This window comes from Saccopteryx bilineata, chromosome 6 (assembly GCF_036850765.1).
Source record: "Saccopteryx bilineata isolate mSacBil1 chromosome 6, mSacBil1_pri_phased_curated, whole genome shotgun sequence".
Taxonomy (NCBI): domain Eukaryota; kingdom Metazoa; phylum Chordata; class Mammalia; order Chiroptera; family Emballonuridae; genus Saccopteryx; species Saccopteryx bilineata.
In genome coordinates this window covers 31,992,405-32,015,082 of record NC_089495.1, presented here as the reverse complement: position 1 = coordinate 32,015,082, position 22,678 = coordinate 31,992,405, and the positions used below count along the sequence as shown (strand labels likewise).

General features: G+C 40.7%; 1 protein-coding gene across 2 annotated transcripts in view; it reads left to right on the top strand.

Annotated features, from left to right (window-relative positions):
• ZMAT4 (zinc finger matrin-type 4) overlaps positions 1-22,678 on the top strand; it is a 361,668-nt gene that overhangs the window by 330,930 nt on the left and 8,060 nt on the right. The window lies entirely within an intron of this gene.

Sequence of the window (22,678 nt, the reverse complement as noted above, 5' to 3'; positions counted from 1 at the left end):
AAAGACAAGGGAAAAATATTAAACTTGATAAGTTAATATTTTCTTACATAAAAAATATTTCTCGACTCCATTTCTCTGATAGTTTTATCCATGACTTCTTTGGCTTCTTTAGCTTAGTACTCATAAAGCAATAATTCAAAATAATTTGGAACAAGTGTAGATGTACTGACTGCATGAGTCACCTATTTTTATCCCTTTGGCAAACAGGCATGGAATAAGTAGTGTCATTATCAAAGTGTGTTAGATAGGTGATAAATGTCCCTGAGAAGCTGGGGAGCTTGGGATGAGAAAGTGGAGAGATCTCTTCCTCTTTCCGCCACTCGCCACCTCAATCACGGAAGGTCAATGGCAACCCCTGTGGGGGTCCTAACCATGGAAAGCAAAAGAAGGAGCTGGAAGCCTTGCTTTTGGCTTCTGCTTCCCAGCCTCCCCCACTACCCCAGTTTTCACTGGTTTTCAGGGTCAAGGGACAGCTATATTTAGAGACAGAGCCACTGTAGGTAGTAAGTCATGTCCTTATTATTGTCTGGCCTCGGAGTTAGAGGTGGAAGCCCAACCAGTCTAATCAGAGAGTTGGAGGTGGAGAAAGATAGACTATCAAGTCATGCAGAACTGTACAGGTAAAAAAAAATATTTAAGACATATTTCTTTTTTCTTTCTTTCTTTTTTTTCTTAAGTTGGAAACGGGGAGGCAGTCAGCCAGTCTCCCACATGCACCCGACTGGGATCCACCCGGCATGCCCACCAGGGGGCGATGCTCTGCCCATCTTGGGGTGTCACGCTGCCGCAATCACAGCCACAGAGCCATTCTCAGCTCCGGGGCAAACTCCGCTCCAATGGACCCCTGGCTGTGGGAGGGGAAGAGAGAGACAGAGAGGAAGGAGAGGGAGAAGGGTGGAGAAGCAGACAGGCACCCCTCCTGTGTGCCCTGGCCGGGAATCGAACCCAGGACTCCTGCACGCCAGGCCAACGCTCTACCACTGAGCCAACCGGCCAGGGCCTTAAGGCATATTTCTAAGTAAAATTTTAAAATTTAGTTTAGAGCACTTCTTTTTCTTACAGATTTTTTTTTGGCTTTAAAACTATTTTTCCTTGTAGTAGTGTTCAAAGAAAAAGATGAGATATGTCTGTTACCATTGAATTTAGACACAGATGGGAGTTATGATTTCCTGGCATGTCCTTCCTTTTGTAGAACTCCAGTTCTCGAGAATGATTCAGTTTTATTTTGTGTCTAGCTAAAATCCAGATATTACAGAGATATAGGACCAGCCAATAGTGTGATCCCTACCTTCAAGAAGCCTGAAGTTTAAATTAAGAGACAAAGGAAATAGAACATTGAAAGGCTAATATATGCAACTGATTTTATATAACATGATACAAAAAAAATTGAAAGAAGGGAGAGATTAGTGCAGACATGGTAGTGAGAGAAATGTGCTTGGATGAGATGAACCAGCCTGGGGAACAGGGATGAAGTCACGTTGAGGCAGGCTCAGTGTAAGGGGTCTGGGACGTTCCGATGGAGGTGCCAGGGGGCATCTGGGGCTGTGGGGCTGGAGTTCAGACTATGATGGCGGGAGATGCAGACTCAGGAGTCATCCGGTCACAGGAGATTATTGAAGTGAATGAGATATGAATAAAAGAGACCAGTCACAAGGAGAGCACATGGGGAAGAGCAAAAATAAACACACATTCATGCACGCATGTACGCATGTGCACACGTGCACACACACGGGGTGACAAAGAGAGAGAAGTCAGAACTTTTTCTCATACTGACACATTTTATATTTCTTTTTTAAGTAAGAGAAGTACAGGACAGATAAGTGCTTTGGAAGCAAAAGAAGAAAAACAGTTCAAGAAGATAGGTGCAGGACAGGGTAACTGAATGCCAGAAAGAGTCAAGTAGGGAGATGACCCAAAAAATCCAGAGGGTCTGTCAGTTAGAAGGTAGTGGATGATTTTGGCCAGGAGAGTCTTGCTGAAGTTTCGAGATCACCATGACCACAGTGACTGGGGTCAGAACGAAGTGAGGGAGTGTCACACCAGTGTTCTCCCCGGAAGAGGAAGAGGTCCCTGCAGTCCACAGACAATAACAAGGAGAAGGGCAGAGGGTGACATATGGCAAACGGGGAGGAAAGGGTTTTGTAGGGGAGCTCAGAGTTAAACAGCAGAACCCTCTTTTAAAATAAATAGTATGCAGAATTTGATAGGAACAGAACTCTAGGGTTGAGTGTCCCCCACTGCGCTTCCTCTCTGGCCCCTGCTGTTCTCTGAAACTCAGAGGACATATACTAATCATTATTGTAAATAATAAATAGTCATTGGTGATAGGACAACACAGAAAGAGTTAAAGGTGCCCGCCTTTCTCCAGCCTGGGAGATGGAAGGAATACTTATAGCGGCTGGCAGGGGCTTTAGTAAGTTGACTTCAGACACACTGCTTTTGAAATAATGGCATTCTAGCAAAGTGCTATTGGATATCCTGTAGGTAGTTAAAAACAGGCCTGGAATGCAGACACAAGCCATGGCTTACAGTGGAGATTTCTGTGTCAGCCAGAGAAGCGAAACTTAAAGCGCGGAGACTAGCTGTATCCTTTTAAGTAGAGAAAGGGACAGAGAAAAAGAGAAGCACCACATTTGACCTCAGGCCGTCGTGGGCATTGGTTAAGCACTCTCCAGTGCTGCCGTCTTTGCTCCTGATGCTGGAGCTTGAAGTGCACAGGACAGGATGTTGCAGAGGGAAATGGATATAAAACAGGGAAGGGTAAGAACAAGCTCAGATTCCCACGTGCGAATTAAAGCCTGTGAGGATGACAGCACACCACCCTCAACCTCAGTGGAATCTGGTGTGTGAGGCACAAAAGAGCTCGCCTTCCAAGTGTAAAAAGACAAAACCAGAAACCGACAGAGGAGAGAATTCTAGGACACGTTGCTCAGCCTAGCCATGGCAGTGCACCACGAGACCACCACAGTACGCTAATAAAGCTGCTAAATAACAATAGAGGGCAGAAGATGAAAGGTTAAAGCATTAAGCGTGGAGTCATTCTTTTGTCTCTCTTTAAAAAAAAAAAAATTAAACAAATCAAAGATAGAGTGACTTCAGAGGTTTCCAATTTTCTCAGGAAGATTAACTTGTTTTATTAATGGAATAGCATTCTGAATCCCTTTGCTTTAGGAACATATACAACATTATAAATGGAAGACCATTTATTTTAACTGAACCGTATGCCTTTAATGAAAATATTTTAGACTCATGTGCGTAGGATAATTAATATTCACCTAGGAATGAATTAAGTGCAGGATATTAAAGAATTAAAATATGACCTGGAAAATACATGATTTTATCTGCGTACCGAGATTAATTTGAGAGGAAAGATAAAACTTATTTGCTCGTTGATAAGCAAAAGAAAAAGAAATTCTGCAGGTGCTATTATTGCTTAGGGATTTATTGCGGAGCTGTCGTAGAAAATGGGCCATCTGTGATCAGAAGTATTATTATTTATACAATTTGTTCAGGACAACAAGCTATACTAAAATGTCCAATTTCCCTTGATGAAATTGTCTATTTTGCTTCATATATATATATATATATAAAGTGTGACAGGATTATGAAAGAACATTCCAAAGAAAATAGCTTCAGCACTTTGTGAATGGGTGAAGCTGGAAACTTATTAGGTGGCACGAAAGTTGGTAGTGGCAGGGAGCCATCTATTGAAGCTGGCACCAGGACAAGAGTTAGTTGGAGAGTGGGACTGTCCTCAGGGGGAAAAAATATATAAAACTTACAACAGACATTAAGTCCTTGCCCAGCCCAACACTTCCTCTACAATTTCTGCCTGCAAAAGATTATCACAAAAGCCTGGTCACAAGGGGACTATAAAAATCATTCCTGGGTGCTTTATTCTTTTCTTTAAGCACATTTTCCAGAGGATTTCTAACCCAAATACACACACACACACACACACACACACACACACACACACACACACGCTCTCTCTCTCTCTCTCTCTCTCTCTCTACCCATTTATACACATTCGTCTCTATGAATATATTGTATATAATCAAATCAACCTTGATCTATGCCTTGGAACTCTAGACTCCCTATTCAGATTTCCAATAGACATCTGTAATTTAACAAAATTAAAAAGAGAACACTTGACTTTCTTCCAAGACCTTCCACCTCCCTCTCCCCTAGTCTCTCCTATCTCTAAACAGCACTGTCATTTATCCAGTTGCTCAGGAACAAAGTCCGGAAGTAGAGCTCGATTCTTCCTCTTCCCTACATTTCCACATCTAATCTATCAGCAAGTCCTGTGACTCTGCCTCTGTGCATCTCAGTTCAGTCATCTCCCCATCTCCCCTCTTACCACCCTCATCCAAGGCTCCGGTCTCTATCTTCCTGGACTCCTTGCAGCAGCCTCCTAACTTGCTCCCTATGGGCACATTTGCTTTTCTATGTGCCGTCCCTCACACAGCAGCCAATATGAGCTTTTAAAAATATACTCCATATTTTATTCTTCTCCAATGATGGTCCTCTGAAAGCTTCCCATTGTACTCACAAGAGACTCCACACTTCTCCTGTTGCCCATGGAGCCCTGTGAGAGCTGCCCCTTACCCCCTCTCTGTGTCAGCTCAGACCAGTCTCTCCCTGCCCACTGTGCTCCGGGAATGCCGACAGGCCTTCACTTTGATTTTCAAACAACCAAATATATATATACATATTGGCTTCACTTGGGTTTCTTACACTATATGGAATCTCTTTCAATGTGTTTTTCTACCAGTTACGATGTGACTAACTCCTTTTGTCAATCAACACTCAGCTTAAATGTCTTCTAAGTATTATTTGTCACATCATCCTATTTTAATTCTCTACCTAGTACTTACTTCTCTCTGATATTTCTATCTATCATCTATCTATCATCTATCTATCTATCTATCTATCTATCTATCTATCTATCTATCATCTATCTGCCTACCTGTCTTTCCGTCTGTCCATCCATTCATCCAGCCACATCCAGCCATCCTTAATTTCACAAACAATAAAAATTCCAGAGAGGCTGGGATTTTCTGGGTGTTGTTAGTGTGGTATCTCCACTGCCCCAAGGGACCACCATGCAAAAGGCATGCACTGCTTTCTAGTTTTACAAGATTGGAAGTGCCATGTCAGGGGAAAGCAGGACATGCTATGGGAGCACAACTTAGCCTGTGAGAAGACTTCCTGGAAGAGGTGGTATTTGACTTGACTGTTGATAAGTACATGTACAGGAAAATTAAGGAGGTTGGTCCAGGTCTCGGAAGTCCATAGAGACTCATTTATATCTTTAGAAAAGAGCTGGGAGTGTAAAGAGGGAGAAATAAATAGTCCTGAGACATTAGTAGGAGTTAGGAGCTAAAGTAAACAGTACTAATGAGGGAAAAAGAGAGTACTTATTCTAGAGGTAGTCAAATGACATTGAAGTGATTTTAGAAATAGCACTCTGGCAGCAGACTGAAAAAGTCTAGAAACAGAGACAGCAAGACTTAAGAATGATCTCATCTTATATCACAGCAGGTTATAGCTGCAGAGATTTCAGGATCAGGAATACTAAGATTGAATGATAGTGACTGGTATTGTTATTTTGATAGTTTCTTATTATTTTTCCTCACTCTCAAGAGTCCTCATATAAAATTGATATTAACAAAAATTATGTTATTGGATATGATAATTAAATGAAATAAACTATCTAAAATACTTGGTGCACTTCTTGGCATGGAATGAATAGTCAGTAAGTATTCTTTTTATCCTCCCTATTAACTAACATGGTCAATGACTTGGGAATAGATTCATGTAGGCAGTATAATATAAAATGAATTATGTTAAATTGAAATTCAGGGGTCCTGAATACTAATACTATCTATATCATTATCTATGAAGCCTTAGGCAATTCACTTTATATCATCTATAAAATATAGGATAATAGTTTTCTACTTTCCCAATAGGATTGTTGTGAGGATCACATGATATCAGGAATGAAATGTTATATGAATGAAAGGTCCCATTATTTTGGTCCTTAAAGCTACCTGTGGCCAAGATACAGTCTACTGTGGGATGAGAGTCAACCATAGCTTTGGATTTTTATTATTTATTTATTTATTTATAGCATTTTGAGGTTGAAAAGTTGATTGGCGATACAACAAACACAGCAGCTACTTTAAACACAATATACCACCTATTACTTGTTATTTTTAAATAACTCCAAAACATCCCAATGTCCATATTTACTCTGTATTAACTACTCATTGCTGTTGTAACAAGTTAACTCAAAACTAAATGGCTTAAAACAACAAATATTTGCTATTTTAGAGTTTCTGTGAGTCAAGAAGGATGCCAAGATATAGTCTGTGCTACAGTCATCCAACAGCTTGACTGGGGCTGAAGGGTGTGCTTTCAAGGTGGCGATTTACACTGCTGTTGGCAGGAGGCCTCTGTTCTTCACCACATGGCTCTGTCCTCATGAGACAACAGCAAACTCGTTCTGGAGTGATAAATCCATGAGAAAGAGCAAGAAGGAAGGCATAGCACTTGTGTGACCAAGTCTCCTAAGTCACACACTATTAATTATACTTCTGTTTCTATGTGTTACAAGCAAGTCAAATACAGCCACACTAACGGGGGGTTGAGGTAGACTCTTGGCTCCTCTGCTTACAGGGAGAAATATCAAAGACTTTGTGGATGTATTTTAAAGCCACCACATTTCTCTGTAATCAAAGTCAAGAAATGATTTCTTGGAGTCCCCTTGGACATCAGCAGAGCTGTGGCTTGTTGTGCTGGTGATATACTTAGTATGGGGAAGACTCATCTTCCTTTCAAAGGACCAAGTCAACCTGCTTGCTCAACTACTCCCAATAGAGTTTCACTTATGTTTATTAATATGTCCTGATATACTAATCATTTAAAAAATATAACATCTCTGGCAAGACCAAGCACACCTGGCAAGTATAAGAGTTCCATAAATATTAGTTTAGTTTACTTAAAGATTCTGAATGTAAATAGTTTATCATATTCTTTCCAGGGGACAGGTTTTGTAAACTGAAGAGGGAGGGGATGTGAGGGTTTGGAGAGTAAGAACATGGATGGAGGAAGAAGGAGAAATGGGAAAGGGATAAGCACCCCATACAGCTTCCCAACTGTCCGTTTCTGTGGAAAGCTAGACTGTAGGCCTGAAGGTGGACTAAACTCTGCACTAATAGCAGCCCCTTGATTGGTGGCAAGATGACATATAGGGTGGGAACTGCATTGGGGAAGTTTCTCAGAGCTTGCAAAAGAAGAGTCATTTTCAAATATGGAGTAGGGTACTGAGTCCAAAAGAAAAAGTGGGTCCAGAAAGAGCAAGAGATGGTTACTATGAGAAACCATTCCACGTAGATTTTAATTTTGGAGAAATACCAAGTTGTAAATTCATCTCAGACATTTAAAATGCATTAGATGCTCCTGCAGCCCTGGCTGTCAATTCAGCCAGCATTTATTGAGCAGCAATTGTGTGTCAGCCGCTGTTCTCATGGCATACGCATTTATTATCGCATTCAGTCCTCACAAACCCTGTAAGGGGAGTCTTATTATTCTTTTCCTTTCATAAGAGATCACCATTCTAGGAGGTTGTGCTCCTCGTTGAAAGTCACATAGTTAGCAAAGGGAAATACTGGGATTGGAACCCAAGTTATTGAACTCTATTATAGCACAACTTTCATTTCTTGAAATGAGATATTATAAATGAAGATATGTCATGGATTAAATAACATTTCTTAAACTATAGCATCTGAACAAATGACTGGTATAGGGGAAGCTATAGGTCTAGCTCAATCCGTGAAAAGTACTTCCTCTTGACAACACAGTTTTACTTACTACAATAACATTTAAAACAAAACATGAGTGATAATTTTCTTTTAGAATCTCTTCTGCAAATTCACATCTTTCCCATTCAGAAATAAGGCTGCATGTTCACTACAACAAATTCACCATTCTCAAACATCTAGTCTATAATCAATGTATCTGCCGCTGCATAACAACTAATAAGAGCATAACCACTAAAATGGTCCAGCATAGAAACATTTGAAAATTTCAAATACTTGCTTTACAATTATACTTTTAATTGAAATGTCTGTTAAGATAATTTGGTCTTTTATTCACAATCCTTATCTGTTAGACTTTGCTCATTATCCATTATTTCTTCAAGGAAAGAAAACATTTTCTCTTTTCCCCCGGTGTTTCTCTATGATTTTTGATTTCTTTCGCTGCTCTCCATGTAAGTGCCATTCACTCGTGCATTCATTCACTTAGTCAGTAAATATCATGCACTCTTTCAACATATATTTAACGAGCATCTACTATGTGCTAAGCACTTTTCCAGTCGCTGATGAACTATTTTTGGTTGTAGGCCAACCATTGTGCTCAGTTCTATGGATAACAAGATGTTATGTAAGAAACTATCACTATCATGAGCAAATTCAATATAATAAAAGTATGATGACATTTTACATAAGATACAATAGAAGTAATATGAAAATTAACATCTCTAATCACAATAGTGCCATTATTAATTATAATTTATGGTTCTTATGTATTGTTTTACCTAGGGGTCCTGTGGTACCTTGTAGAGGAGTGACATGTCATATAAAATGTAGGCTTTTACCAGATGGTCATTGTGTTAGTCTGGGACCAGATCCTCTGAGAGACAGGTGCTAAGAGAGGATTCAATGTGCAAGAACATTATTGGGGTAAATTGTGAGAGAAAAAATAAAAGTGATTCAGGAGAAACTGGGACAGCTGTCAGACCACATGTCTGACCCTGAGTGAGGGAGGGTGGGAAAGAAAGTTGAGTGGGAGTCTCCTGACTACTGTGCGGTCTAAGGAAAACAAGGCCATTGGGAAGTGATGACATCGTCTGCCTCAGAAGAACTCTCTGCCTTCCAGAAAAGATGTGCCTTCATATCTCTGCTGTCCACAGTCATGAGCTGGGAGGAGCTCAGAAGCAGTAGTCAGAGCTCAGCAGGTGGGACTGTTGGTCAACCACCTCTCTGAGGGTGAGGTGTGGGAGGCACATTCTCAGGGCTACCATAGTCAGGAAGGCCTGCGCCCCAGGCTGAGAGGGTGGGTTAGACAAAGGCTTTGATTATGGCAGTTCGGTGCATTTTAGGAGAACTACCAACTCAATATAGCTGGAGTATAAGGTGAGTTTTGGTTGGGGTAACAAGGAAGGGAGGGAAAGACTGGAGATGTTCAGTAGGTGAATCATACAATATAACATGTAAAGCTGAAGGATTTTGGCAATGAAAAGACACTGGAAAGTTTTAAGTAGAGAAGCAACCTAACCACCTATTTTCCTTCCAAATAAATCAGTGGATGGATTAGAAATATAGTAAGAAACAGAGAGAGGAGCTGGAATAGGTTATTATCTGAACTACAACAGCCACATTGGAAATGCAGACACTCAGAAAGGTGTTTGAAAAGCAGAGGCAACACCACTTGATCACCAGTTGTGTGTGAGAAGTGTCTGATTCCCAGGTGTCTGGGTTGCACACTAGACAGTGGAGAAATTCCCTAGGCTAAGCACTACACGAAGAAAAACTGGTCTGAGAAAAAAAAAATAAGTTTTTTGCAAGCTGCACCAGCCATATTGAGCTTGTAGTTCTCCTAAAATACATGAAACGGCCATAAATTAAGCAAATCCTTTGTTTCATCTGCCTTCTCAGCCTGGGGTGTTGGCTCGCCTCATGGTGATTCTGAGGCGAGTGGGGAAATTGTGAGCCTTTCTTCCCCTTAATAACCCAGCCAGCCACTGCAAGTCTTATAAAGGGAGGGTATTAGTGAGCTCGCCACTCTAGCATCTCTGGATCTCTTTCGACATTCCTTTACATAGCAGAAATCAACAAAGAAAAAAAAAAAAGAACAGCCAGAGATTAATGTAGTGCCTACCAGATCATAAGATTGCAAAATGAACTTCTCACCAAATGGACAAGGAACTGTATCAGTCCCACCCCTGTCTTTGCCTGTTTCTGTTTGTTTTGGAAGAACACCTCCTTGCAAGTCAGAGTGACTCTGAGGTTGCTGGTCTAGAGCCCCCTTATCTCTGGACAGCTGATGATGAATGGATGGTGAAACATTATCTGACTGCGCTAACCCAGCAAGGCAGAAATCACCCTCAGAAATCTTCGGAATCTCCAGTAAAACATCATGCTTTGATCCCAAACTTCATCTTTATTATTTAAGTTTCATGATGTTAATTCAGACAACATAAAAGCTTCTCGCCAAAATTGTGCACATAAATCACACAGTCTTGGGCAAATGGGATGAGAAAGAAAGATGGTTGTGATTCTCTGGGAAGAGTGAAGAGGGCTTCAACATAGAATTTTTAAGGCACCTACCTGTCCCAGGAGATGTGCTAAGTACTTTATATAATTTCTCCTGCTTTTTTTTTTCTTTTTTTCCTACCTTCTTTCCTACCCCCTCTCCCTCTTCCCTCTTCTTCATTGTTGTCTTCATTTTCTTTTAATCCACTAAACACTTAACAATCAGGTCTCTCCTTGATTAAACATAAACAAATGGGCCTGACCAGGTGGTGGTGCAGTGGAGAGAACTTCGGACTGGGACACAGAGGACCCAGATTCAAAATGCCGAGGTCATCAGCTTGAGCGTGGGCTCACCAGCTTGAGTGCAGGGTCTCTGGCTTGATCGTGGGATCATAAACATGACCCCATGGTCACTGGCTTGAGCCCAAAGGTTGCTTGCTTGAAGCCCAAGGTCACTGGCTTGAAAAATGGGTCAGTCGCTCTGCTGTAGCCCCCTCACCCATCAAAGCACATATGAGAAAGCAGTCAATAAACAACTAAGGAGCTGCAACGAAGAATTGATGTTTCTCATCTCTCTCCCTTCCTGTCTGTCAGTCCCTATTTGTCCTTCTTTCTGACTCTCTCTGTCTCTGTTAAAAAAAATACACAAGCAGTTTTCCATCTTGTTCTCCATAAAAGCCCAAGTCTATACAAGGACCTACAGGGCCTAACCCGCGTGAACCTTCCCCGGCAGTTGTTCTGGGCTTCCCTCCACACTGCCCCTCCCTCAGCTCCAGCCGCGAACTCCTCTACTCCGTGGAGACCTCAAGAGCGTTCTTGCCTCAGAGCTCTTGTACTTACTGATCCCCTGCCTGCTCTTCCCCCACAACCATGTGTTGACTGCCAGTATTTTAGCACATGCAAATGGCACATTCTCTGACCACACTTTGCACCTCCTGTTTCCACATTCTCCATAGCCCCTGCCCTGATATTTTTTCTTCGCATTCCTATCACCTTCCAATATATCATGTTATTTGCTTATTTTGATGCATTCCCGGCCTCTCTATATTAAAATATAAGGCATGGGTTTTGCCACTTTGATTTTCTGCTGTGTCCTCAGCACATTACAACAGTGCTTGGCCCTAAAGAAGAGATGACATCCCCAGTCATAGATAAGGTGACTAGCTTGAAGAAACGGAGACAATTTCTCAAGTCATATGATTAATAAATGGCAAAGCTTAAGTTCAAATCTAGACCTGTCTGGCCCAAGATTCACACGTGTCCTTTTCACTATAATGTACTTTTCTTCCTTTCCAAAGAGCCAGCTAGATACTTTCATGTAATCAGGAGTAGCTTCCGTACAGAGAGCTTCTGCTTTCTACACTGGGAATTTTGGTCCGGAGCCCAGCTGAGAGGGACCTGTGTCAGAGACCAAGAAAGGGAAGGAAGGAGGTTAACAACAAAGGGGGGAATGGAGACTGTGTGCTCACAGAAGTTAAAGGCCAGGTGCTTCATGAGATCACTGGGAGCCTTCTTCCCGTCACCCACGCTGGATCACACCACAAACCATGGGAACACCGGGGACACGCAGGAGCCAGACAAGGGTTCCATTTATTAGATAGCAGGTCTAACTGGAGTTTGCTGTTTATTAACATAAGCTGCTTTGCTGTTCAAAAATGGCAGTGAATCAAAATATCACAAATGATGCACCTTGATAAATGTCACTCTTTACCATGATTGCATTTCCATATTTTTTTCAATGATAGTTTGGTGTGTGTATATGAACTGCTTTCCAGATGTGTACTCTACTCAGACCAGCCCCTGGTGGCAGGACAGGTCTGACTCTGTACGGGGACCTGGCTGAGCCATACCGAGCCATGTGTCAGTGCAGCTTCATGCTCTGCACACAATGCACATTTCTGCAGCCACAGTGGGGAGCAGAGTCCCAGCACTTGCAGCTCGCTGGGAGCCCTGGAGATCCCTGGCTCCCTTCTCCCTCCCCTTCCTGTGGGTCCTCAAGGAGGAAAGGTCATGGGCTGGAAGCAGATAATGATGATGCCTCAGGAATTGGTGCTCCCTCTGAAGACCATAAGAATGTAATTCATTTCTTCAGTCTTTTATCTCAACTATTAAAATAGTCAACAAAAAAGCATTTATTTCCCCACCAGCACTTGCCAACGCTGGATGAGAGCAGTCAGCATGAATTTTAATCACAGTGTCTGTTTTTTAGTCCAGGATTTTCCATGATCAATTTCTTTTTGTCAATTAATTAAAAGTGAATATGTATAGAGTTTGAGAATTGATGGATCTCGACACCTAAGAGACCACTCAGTCACATTCAGAGCTGAGCCGGGGTGTGTTTCTCCATACAGCGTAACCTTTTTATGTAAGAAGTACGTTCGATGATTTTTTTTTCTGGTGAAAATGATTTACCCTGTGGTTTTTTTTAAATGGGTCAGCTAGTGCTGTAAATTAATTTACACAAAAAGGAGTCAATTTTATTTTATTTTTTTAAAGAAACAAATCTAGCTTGACCAGGTGGTGGCGCAGTGGATAGAGTGTCGGACTGGGATGCGGAAGGACCCAGGTTCGAGACCCCGAGGTTGCCAGCTTGAGCGCGGGCTCATCTGGCTTGAGCAAAGAGCTCACCAGCTTGGACCCAAGGTCGCTGGCTCCAGCAGGGGGTTACTCAGTCTGCTGAAGGCCCACGGTCAAGGCACATGTGAGAAAGCAATCAATGAACAACTAAGAAGTCGCAACGCGCAACGAGAAACTGATGATTGATGCTTCTCATCTCTCTCCGTTCCTGTCTGTCTGTCCCTGTCTATCTCTGCCTCTGTACGAAAAAAAAGAAGAAAAAAAAAAAGAAACAAATCTATATATTTAGGAGGTGAGAGGCACCTAGATCCTCCTTCCATCGACCTTGCTCTTTCCTGTGCCTGGGGTTCTCACTGCTTGGTTTTCCTCCAGCTCCTCCACCCCACTTACCTTTCCGAGGTGTAAAGGTCAGGAGGCAAGGGCCATGCCCACCTGGACCACTCATTGTATTGCCTCTGTAACTTCTTCTGTGATCAGAAGAGCCCAGAGATGATGGCATTTGTATAGGAACATAAAAACTTCTGCTTGTTTGCTTGCTGGGCTTTCGTGAGAGGGTTTCTGCATTCCAGGGGATGACTGGGATCAGAGTAAACCATTCTTTGGTTGTTTTTCTCCTGCCTGATACTCCGTAATAGCACTTTTTCTCCTACTTAGTGGCTCTTCATTTCCTAGGGCTGCCTTAACGAAGTACCACGATCTGAATGGCTTAAACAGAGATTTGCTCTGGAGACCAGAAGTCCAAGATCAAGGTGTCGGCAGGACCTAGCTTCTGCTGGTTCCTTGGGTTGTGGTAGTATAACTTTAATCCTTACCTCATGTTCTCCCTGTACACGTATCTCTGTGTCCAAATTTCCTTTTTTATAAGGATGCTGATCTTATTGGGTTAGAGACCTACCTTACTGCGGTATTACCTCATCTTAATTAAATTGTATCTGCAATGACTCTATTTCCAAATAAGGTCACATTCTGAGGTTTAGAGGTTAGAATTTCAACATATAAATTGTGGGGGGTGGGTTAGGGTTGGGTGAGACACAATTCAATGCATAATATTGAGCATTAGTTATCTACTGTTGCTTAACAAATTACACCTAGATTTTGTGACTCAAAACACCAATATTTATTATCTCACAGTTACTGTGGGTTGAGAATCCTGGTGTGACTTAACTGTGTTCTCTGGCTCTGGGTTTCTCCTAAGGCTTCAGTCAAGGCTATATATACTAGGGGTGACTCTGCTTCCAGTTTCACTCATATCGTTGTTGGCAGGATCTGATTCCCTGTGAATTGTTGGAATCAGGGCCTCTGTTCCTCAAAAACTACTGGCTAGAGGTATTTTGGGCAGGGGCAGCTCACAATGCTGTGAGACAGTGTGGGAACAAGGTGGAAATCACAGCCTTTTAAAACTTAATCTTGAAATAATCCTGTTCATACTGTATTTGCTAGAAACAAGTTGCCAGATTGAGCCCACACTCAAGAGGAGAACATCACGCCAGGGCGTGGATATTAGGGTGCCAGGACCTTCGGAGCTGCTTCAGAAGCTGCTTACTTGGGTCTGCTCTCGGAGTCATCTTTTCTTTTCCAGGAAAGCTAGTACATGTTTTTGTACCCAAATACTTTGATTAGCCTGCTTCCTGCCAGTAGAATTTCTGGGTCTACTGGCCTCTTTCCATTTTATGCTGTTTCTACTCCTTTCACTCTAAAATGATAGTATTTCTGAGGATATTTTTTCAAAAAACTCTAGGATTCTGTGAATTTTACTGGGGTTCACCGCACTAGAAAAAAAAATTCACACCCACTAACCTCTTATTCCAGATTTGGGTCCTGTTGAGAAGGCTGAAAGACAATGCCCTTCAACTTCTTAGAAGCCTTCTTGGTCCATTGAGGGACACCTTTAATCTTTCCCAAGGTCCCTTCATGGGACCCAGTAACAGTCTGATCTTTTCACTTGTTCAGGTCTTAACCAAGGGTGGATCAGTCTTAGTTAGCTTTAACTCCGGACCATTGATTGTACTCAGAAGCATCTTTTGCTGTCCACAGACACTAAGAATTTTCAAAATCATCAAATCTTGATTTCTTTTTCTTTAACAGTTCTTCCTATAATTTATTACTCTTGCAGTTTACTCTAAATAGCAAGAACAACCAAGATGGCCCTTAACCACAGCTTAAAAATCTCCTCAGCTGGATCACAAAGTTCATTAGTGTTGGTCAAGACCAAGTTGTGACATGGAAATATATTTTAATAGCCCCTCCCATACATAAATACAAATTTTCCCTGTGGTCTCTCCTTGCTCCTTTCTTTCCCTCCACCATTGGTTTCATTGCCCTTCATGGTTCCTGGACGCTTAGGCCAAAGTTTCAGCACCCTCATCCTGGCAAACATCTTATTTCTAATAGCTTGAGTATATTAGAGTCAAGTCCTTGGACACTTTGGAAGTCCATGGTGACAGAGATGTAGCATAAAAACAAACCAATGGTAATGTTGTAGTTAGCTAATATATTATCCCCACTATATTATATCAATTAAAATGTATAAAGTAGTCTTTAAGGGTTAATAAAGTCCCATTATATAAAGTTATCATCGTAATGATTTACATTTGAATAGCTTTGCCACTAATTTTATCATTTACAAAGGATTTCATTAACCCATTTGTCCCTCACAAAAGTCCTATGGTTTATCTTCAAATTAGGGACTAAAAAACTGGGGCTCAGAGAAGGAAATTCATTTGTTATTAATTTTACATGACTTGGATTGTGTCAGCTAGAATGGGGATTTCAGACTCCATAGCAGAGTACTTCACTCTGCATCATAGATGTCCTACTGGGACAATATGGGAGGTATATAGTTCTTTAGAGGGGGAGATCACAGTCGACTTTTTCCTATGATGATTCTAGATGTGACTGAATTGTCTCCACCTCATTGAGTGTGCCCACCCCAGACATTGCAGACGTGGTTGCCTTTTGTAGTTACACCTCTTGTTTTGTTTTGGTCCAGATCTGGTTGCCCTGAAGCACACTGCACCAGACTACCATCTCTCAGAAATTCTCCTTGAGAACATGCTGACATTTTAAATTCTTTTCTTGACCAATCAATACGTTTATAAGATAGAGTTTGGCTCTGTTTGAAAAATGTGCCGATAGCTTTCAGTAGTAGAAATGGACATCGGCTGAAAGGTTTGGCTGTGTTTGTAGTTGGTGACAGTTAACAAATAAACTCTGAGACTCAAAGAAAAAATAAAAAAAAAATAAAAGAAAGTTAGCATAGATCTTCTCTATCTGTGGATTTGTCATTTTGGAGTTTGTAATAATTTAGATGGGGCTGACAGGAAACTGCTGAACTTGGAATTGAACAACTTCAAAAAATTGAGTCTATTTCTGCTGCAGTGACCTTGGCCCAGCCACAGGGTTTCAGCATGTCAGAACTGGAAGGGCCTCGAGACTGGTTTGGTCTGTGTCTTCACTGAATAGATGAGGAAGTGGAGGCTTGGGAAAAGGAAATGACATTTGCAATGGAGCCAGTTAGTAGTAAATCCAGGTCTAGATCCTAACTTAATGATCTGAGTTCACTTATTCCATCACATAATGTTTGGGGGTCTTGATAATAATATAATACTTGTCAAATAATTTGCTGTAAAAATTGCATTACCATGTTCATTCTATTTTTACTACCAGCAGGCCATCCAGGATACCAGACATAATTAACTTTGCCTAAAGCAGGGGGCAAGGTAGCAGAGTAAATAATCCTTATACTAATAATGATAAAAGGCAACATTTATGTATTGTTCCATATGTATGAGGTACGTAATACTTTCCTGTATCACCACTAATTTCACAGCATCCCTTTGCTATCTGTGTATTATTATATTGTCCCATCTCATGGATCAGGAGACTGAGGTAAAAGCCACAGAGTGCCAGATCTGGGATTTGAGGTCCAGCATCAAATGGTAGAGCTCACTCTCTGATACTCCTGAACTGCTTCTGCAATATGCCCCACTGCAAAGAAGTTTCTAGTCTAACATCTTGAGCCTGCTCAGTGCCTGCCACGTGTGGAAGTGGGGTTGGTCTCTGCCCCCTAAAACACAGAAGCAGAATCAACTAGGTTTGCTACTGCAATAATGCAATGCAATTTTGGCGCTCACTGCCCAGAGTTAACAGACTTTAAAAGGTAAGACCACTCTCCTTCAGATACCAGCTGTAATCTTTTGGGATTCCAAGCTTTTTACATATCCGACTAAGAGGCTACAAATTCCAGGTTTCTCACTGCTTCCTGAGGGTCAGTAAGTTGCTACGAGGAATTACAACATTCAGGATAGTGCTAGACTTCTGATCCTAGTTTTGTTATAAAAAGGAGAAATTAGGACAAGATCAAATGCATAAGGTGAGGACTGGGGGGACTCGAGGTGCAGAGTTTCTGCGCCTGCTCTTTGTGGAGTCGGGAAGCACCACTCACCCTGCCAGCACATTGCCATGTTCACCAGGCAGGAAACTCCACCAAGCTTCAGTGTCCAGAGTTTTTCCTGGGGTTTCGTTATTTGGCCTAAGCAATTGTATCGTTGGCTATGTGACTGAACTCAATATCTGGCCTTCCTCCCCTTCATAAAGGTTGAGCTAATATCATTGGGCTAACCCCTCTGATTACATGGTTGGTCTTGCCAGCATGGCCAATCTCATCTTGAAATTATCTAGGGACTCACCACCATGAGTCACCTCATTAACCTGAACTATCAGGGTCCACCGTGAACAACAAAGACATTATAATCAATTGGGAAATTCCAAAGATTTAGGACCTTCATTCCAAGAATGTGGGACAGAAACCAGATAAATTAATTACATAATAACTACATCAGAAATTGTTCTTTCATGTGATTAAGAACAAGGATAAGATCATAAGAATCTCTAAAGTTTTAGTGGTTACTTGACTCATTCATTTAATCCTCATGACACTGCTTTGTAGAAGATGTTATTGATGATTTATCTTTGTTTTATACACAGATAAACTGAGACTAAATAAAGTGATAAATATTGTACATGAATATCTAAGTAGTAACAACTGGTGTTGGAGTTTAAAACAAAGTTTTCTAATTTTATATCATAAATACTTAGAATCTATTAGAAGACTAGGAGAAGATAGATAAAGATGCATTAAAATACTCAGTTGTTTTCCTTCTTTAAAAATGGAAGATAAGAATAGACTTGCCCAGATAGGACAGGAAATGAGGACTGTGAGCATTTGGGAGTTAGGCTTCTTCTCAATGTGGCAATAGATTTCCTCTCTAGTTTTCTTTATGTGTTTATTTGAGGAAAGTTATGCATTGATTCTCTGTCAAGCCTCATCCAAGAATTGAACACACAGACAAAGACACAGTCCCAGGCTTTTTTGAAGGGGAGACAGAAGATAAACAAAGGAGGTCAATATAATATGGTTAGAGGAACAATAGAGGGAAGCACTTAGGATGGGCACCTAACTAAGATAGAGTAGGAAGAAGAGTGAGTCAGGGAAGACTTCCTGCGGGAGATAAAATGAGAGCCGAGGCTCCAAAGCAAACAGGCCCTTGTTCTGTAGGTGAATGGGACAGAAGTACAGGACTCTTTCACATCTGTCTAGGAGACTTGCTCTATGTCAGGGATCGGGGAACCTTTTTGGCTGAGAGAGCCATGAACGCCACATATTTTAAAATGTAATTCCATGAGAGCCATACAATGACCCGTGTACATTATGCATTATCCAATAAAAATTTGGTGTTGTCCTCGAGGACAGCTGTGATTGGCTCCAGCCACCCGCAACCATGAACATGAGCGGTAGGAAATGAATGGATTGTAATACATGAGAATGTTTTATATTTTTAACATTATTATTTTTTTATTAAAGATTTCTCTGCAAGCCAGATGCAGCCATCAAAAGAGCCGCATCTGGCTCGTGTGCCATAGGTTTCCGACCCCTGCTCTATGTGCATCTGCTTCAGCTGTGGCTAGAGCCAAAGTAGCAGAGATGGAGTCCCCCAGACCAGGGGTGTCAGAGGGGTGTGGGTGCAGGCCTTGGTAATGCTATGAGCATGTGGAAGTGTCAGGGCCCTTCACTGAGTTCCTCATCTGTAAAATGAGGACTCTGGACTCCCCTGTGATCCTTGGGGTCCCTTGTGCTCTTACATTTCATTATTTTGTAATTTTATAAAAAATATTTTGCAAAGCCAATGAATCGTGTAAACAAGATTATAAAGAGAATGTTTGCCTTCTTAAGGGAATAAATTGTTCTCAAGCACATCAGGAGCATTAATTTGCATATAAACAATGCAAATTCTATACTGAGCAGAGAAGGCTTGTTTCCTTAGGTGTTTTGGTAAGCTAATTACAAATTGTTTTTGTTAATTTCTCTATATTATCGAGGAAGTGATAGAGCTGCAGTCACTTTAAATAGTCTATACTTTTGAATATTCAGTTTCTTGAATGTTCATAATATTTAGCTGTTCTCTGAATTAGCCTGAATTTTCTTAAATTATTTCTTCATTCAATGGTTATAACAGACAGGATTTGTTTTCCAAAGAAGGATTTGGATAAATTCATCTTGTGTTACCCAGATGTCAGCAATGTTGGCTGAACTCCACCCCACTTCCAGTCATCTTGGATTGGCATAAGACTACTCCACAAGGTTTATAACCGTCTGTTGAAATACAAAGCGGTTAACTTCCAGTGTTTTATGGCCTTTTAGCATCTTTCTCCCCTGTAACTCTGAGTGCTTCCCCCATTCCCTTATCAACCATACTACATTGCCTTTCACTAATAGGTAACATTTTGCAAGTACTTTATTTGTTTAGATACCTATTGAAGACCTGGGTATCATACAGAGATAGCACCATGCACAAAACAAAGCCGTCTTTCTGGTTCCACTGTCACCAAGCCTCAGCCCCTGCTCCCATATTCTTTCTCTTCTCCCCTTTTTTCCCTCCACAATTCCCCTGTCATCACCCCTCTCAGAAGCAAAACACGTTTGCATCTGTCTTCAGCATAGCAGTTTACTGATCACCTCCTATAGCTCCAACATATTCTTGAAGTTTTGTTCTCTGCGTCCATGTGGCTGCTCAAATTATGGCAAACACAACTTGTGGGCAAGGGTAAGTTCAGGAAAGGATATCATAAGGAAGCTGCTTCCACTAAGGGGAGAGGGAAAAGGTGGGCAAGTAGAGGGTTGGGGGATGAGTTCCCAGGCAGAAGGGCCTGGAACAGGGCAGCGACAAGGGGAGGAGATGACATACTCAAGAGTGAAATAGGAAGCCAATAGAATTTGTGGTTGATTTGTTATGGGATGAGGGAAAAGAAAGCAAGCCTAGGAAAACACCAAATTTCTGCCTTAAATTGTTATTTGCCAAGTTAAGAAATGCAGAAACAAAAGGATAAAAATCAAATAATATTCAATTTTGGAAATTTAATTTAATGTGGTTTCTTATTGTAGGATCTTAATAAACTGAGCTAAGGTGACAGGGCCTTGGATGCCATTTATGGCACATCTCAGGCAGTAAGTTGAATAAGTTGAAACTCATGGCTGTTCAACAACATGTTTGTGGAAAATGTATGGGACACAACACCTCTTTATCTAAGAAGTTCTGGCCATATCTTTGCATATGAGCCATGGCCCATGATTTCATTTTTCATGCCACTGTCAACTTGCTCTCTGGCTATCAGAAACTAGGCTTGATGCAGCTGAGGATGTCCTGCTTTGTTTTTTAATCACTGTATCACCCTTTAAATTTAACATCGGACAAATGAATCAGTAAAGTTTTCTCTAAGTCATCACCTTCAAATACACTTGGTCAGAATGCTTTCCCCAACCTTCTCCCAAACGTTGATAATATTTCAAGAAGACTGCACACATTTCTGATCATTTTTACTTTATTTTAATATGCACACCAGATGTTTCAGTAACTCAGTTAACCATTGAGTTTACTCAAATTTTTTTATTTTTCTTTTTTTTTTTTAAGGGGTTGGGTTGCATTTGCAGGGATTTGGAATGGTGTTGGTGCCAACTTGGACTTGGTGAACATGTTAAGGACACTACTCTTTTATGGATTCTTGCTGTATTGGCCAAGAGTTTGCTTAAAGGCTTTAATCACTGTGAAAAAAAATAGAAAACTGGATAAAGAAGATGTGGCACATATACCTTATGGAATACTACTCAACCATGAGAAATGATGACATCGAATCATTTACAACAAAATGGTGGGATCTTAATAACATTATACAGAGTGAAATAAGTAAATCAGAAAAAACTAAGAACTGTATGATTCCATACATTGGTGGGACATAAAAACGAGACTAAGAGACATGGACAAGAGTGTGGTGGTTGGGGGGGGAAGGGGGGGGAGGGGCACAAAGAAAACTAGATAGAAGGTGATGGAGGACAATCTGACTTTGGATGATGAGTATGCAACATAATTGAGTGACAAGATAACCTGGACATGTTTTCTTTGAATATATGTACTCTGATTTATTGATGTCACCATTAAAATTGATAAAAATTTATTTATAAAAAATAAAAGTTCACTTACAGTTAACATATTTTATGATAGTTTCATGTGTATAGCATAGTGGTCAGACATTTGTATAATTTATGAATGGACCCCCTAATAAATCTAGTCCTCACTAGCATCATACATAGTTATTGCAATATTACTGACTATATTCCTTATGCTGTACTTTACATCCCTGTGATTATTTTGTAACTACCAATTTGTACTTCCTAATCCTTTTGTTTTGTTTTGTTTTTGCATTTCTGGTCATTTTCAATAGTGAGAACAATTTAATTTTTGTATTTAAGGCAGCTTTTCAAGTATTAAGAAGTTCTTGTCAGTCTACATAAGACTACCATCTCATACTCGATTTAGAGTACTCCCACTCTGAAACTACCAGGTCAGAATGGGGAAAGAAGTGACTAGTGAAAAGAACCTTTTTTATTTAAGTGGTCCTGCAAATGTGATTTTCATCTGGCTTCGGGTCTTGGGATGCCTGCCCTGCCCTGTGAGGCCATCAGGTCCCTCTGTGTGAGAGGAGCCCCTGTGGGCTGGGGGGCAGAGAAGTTAGACATGGAAGCTTCCTACAGCTCACTGACAAGGAAACTTTTGAAAGGTGGAGGAGGTATCCATTCCAAATTGTTTCAAGATTTTTCTCACTGCATTCCAAGATCCAAAGTCATAGTCTTTGGTTACATTTTTTTTTTAAGTGAAATGAAGGTTATGTTGCCCTGATATGTGAGTGTAAGCGGTATGCGTACAATGCAATGGAAATTGTCTCTTCAACTCAAATCAAATTTAAGACCCACTGAGAACAATGACTATTCTTCACCACAAATGGAAACTATATAGTAAAATTTTTTTCTTATGCCTTTTTTTAGTTTTCTATTTGAAGAAATTTGCAGCTTATCTTTCAGATGAAAAAGAATTTTTTCTTGGATTAGATGGCTGTGTATTTATTAATAGCAATAAAAATGTTCATGTCCTTTTGTATCACATGGGATGCAAACTGTAATAGGAAGGAGGCTCTCCAGACATAATAACAGTAACAGATGAATAATTATAAAAACTATATGGAATTGAAATGCATTTTAACTTGTTATTACTTCTATGTGTTTGGAAAGGATCTGAATAATTATTTTGACTATAAAAAGGAACTGTGTGATATTCTTTCTCATTATGAGATTAAGTTCTTAATATACCACTTTTACTATAAGCTAAAAAAAAAGCCCAACTCTCTTTTGGTTTCCTCTAACGATTTAATCATGACTGAAGATGGCCCAG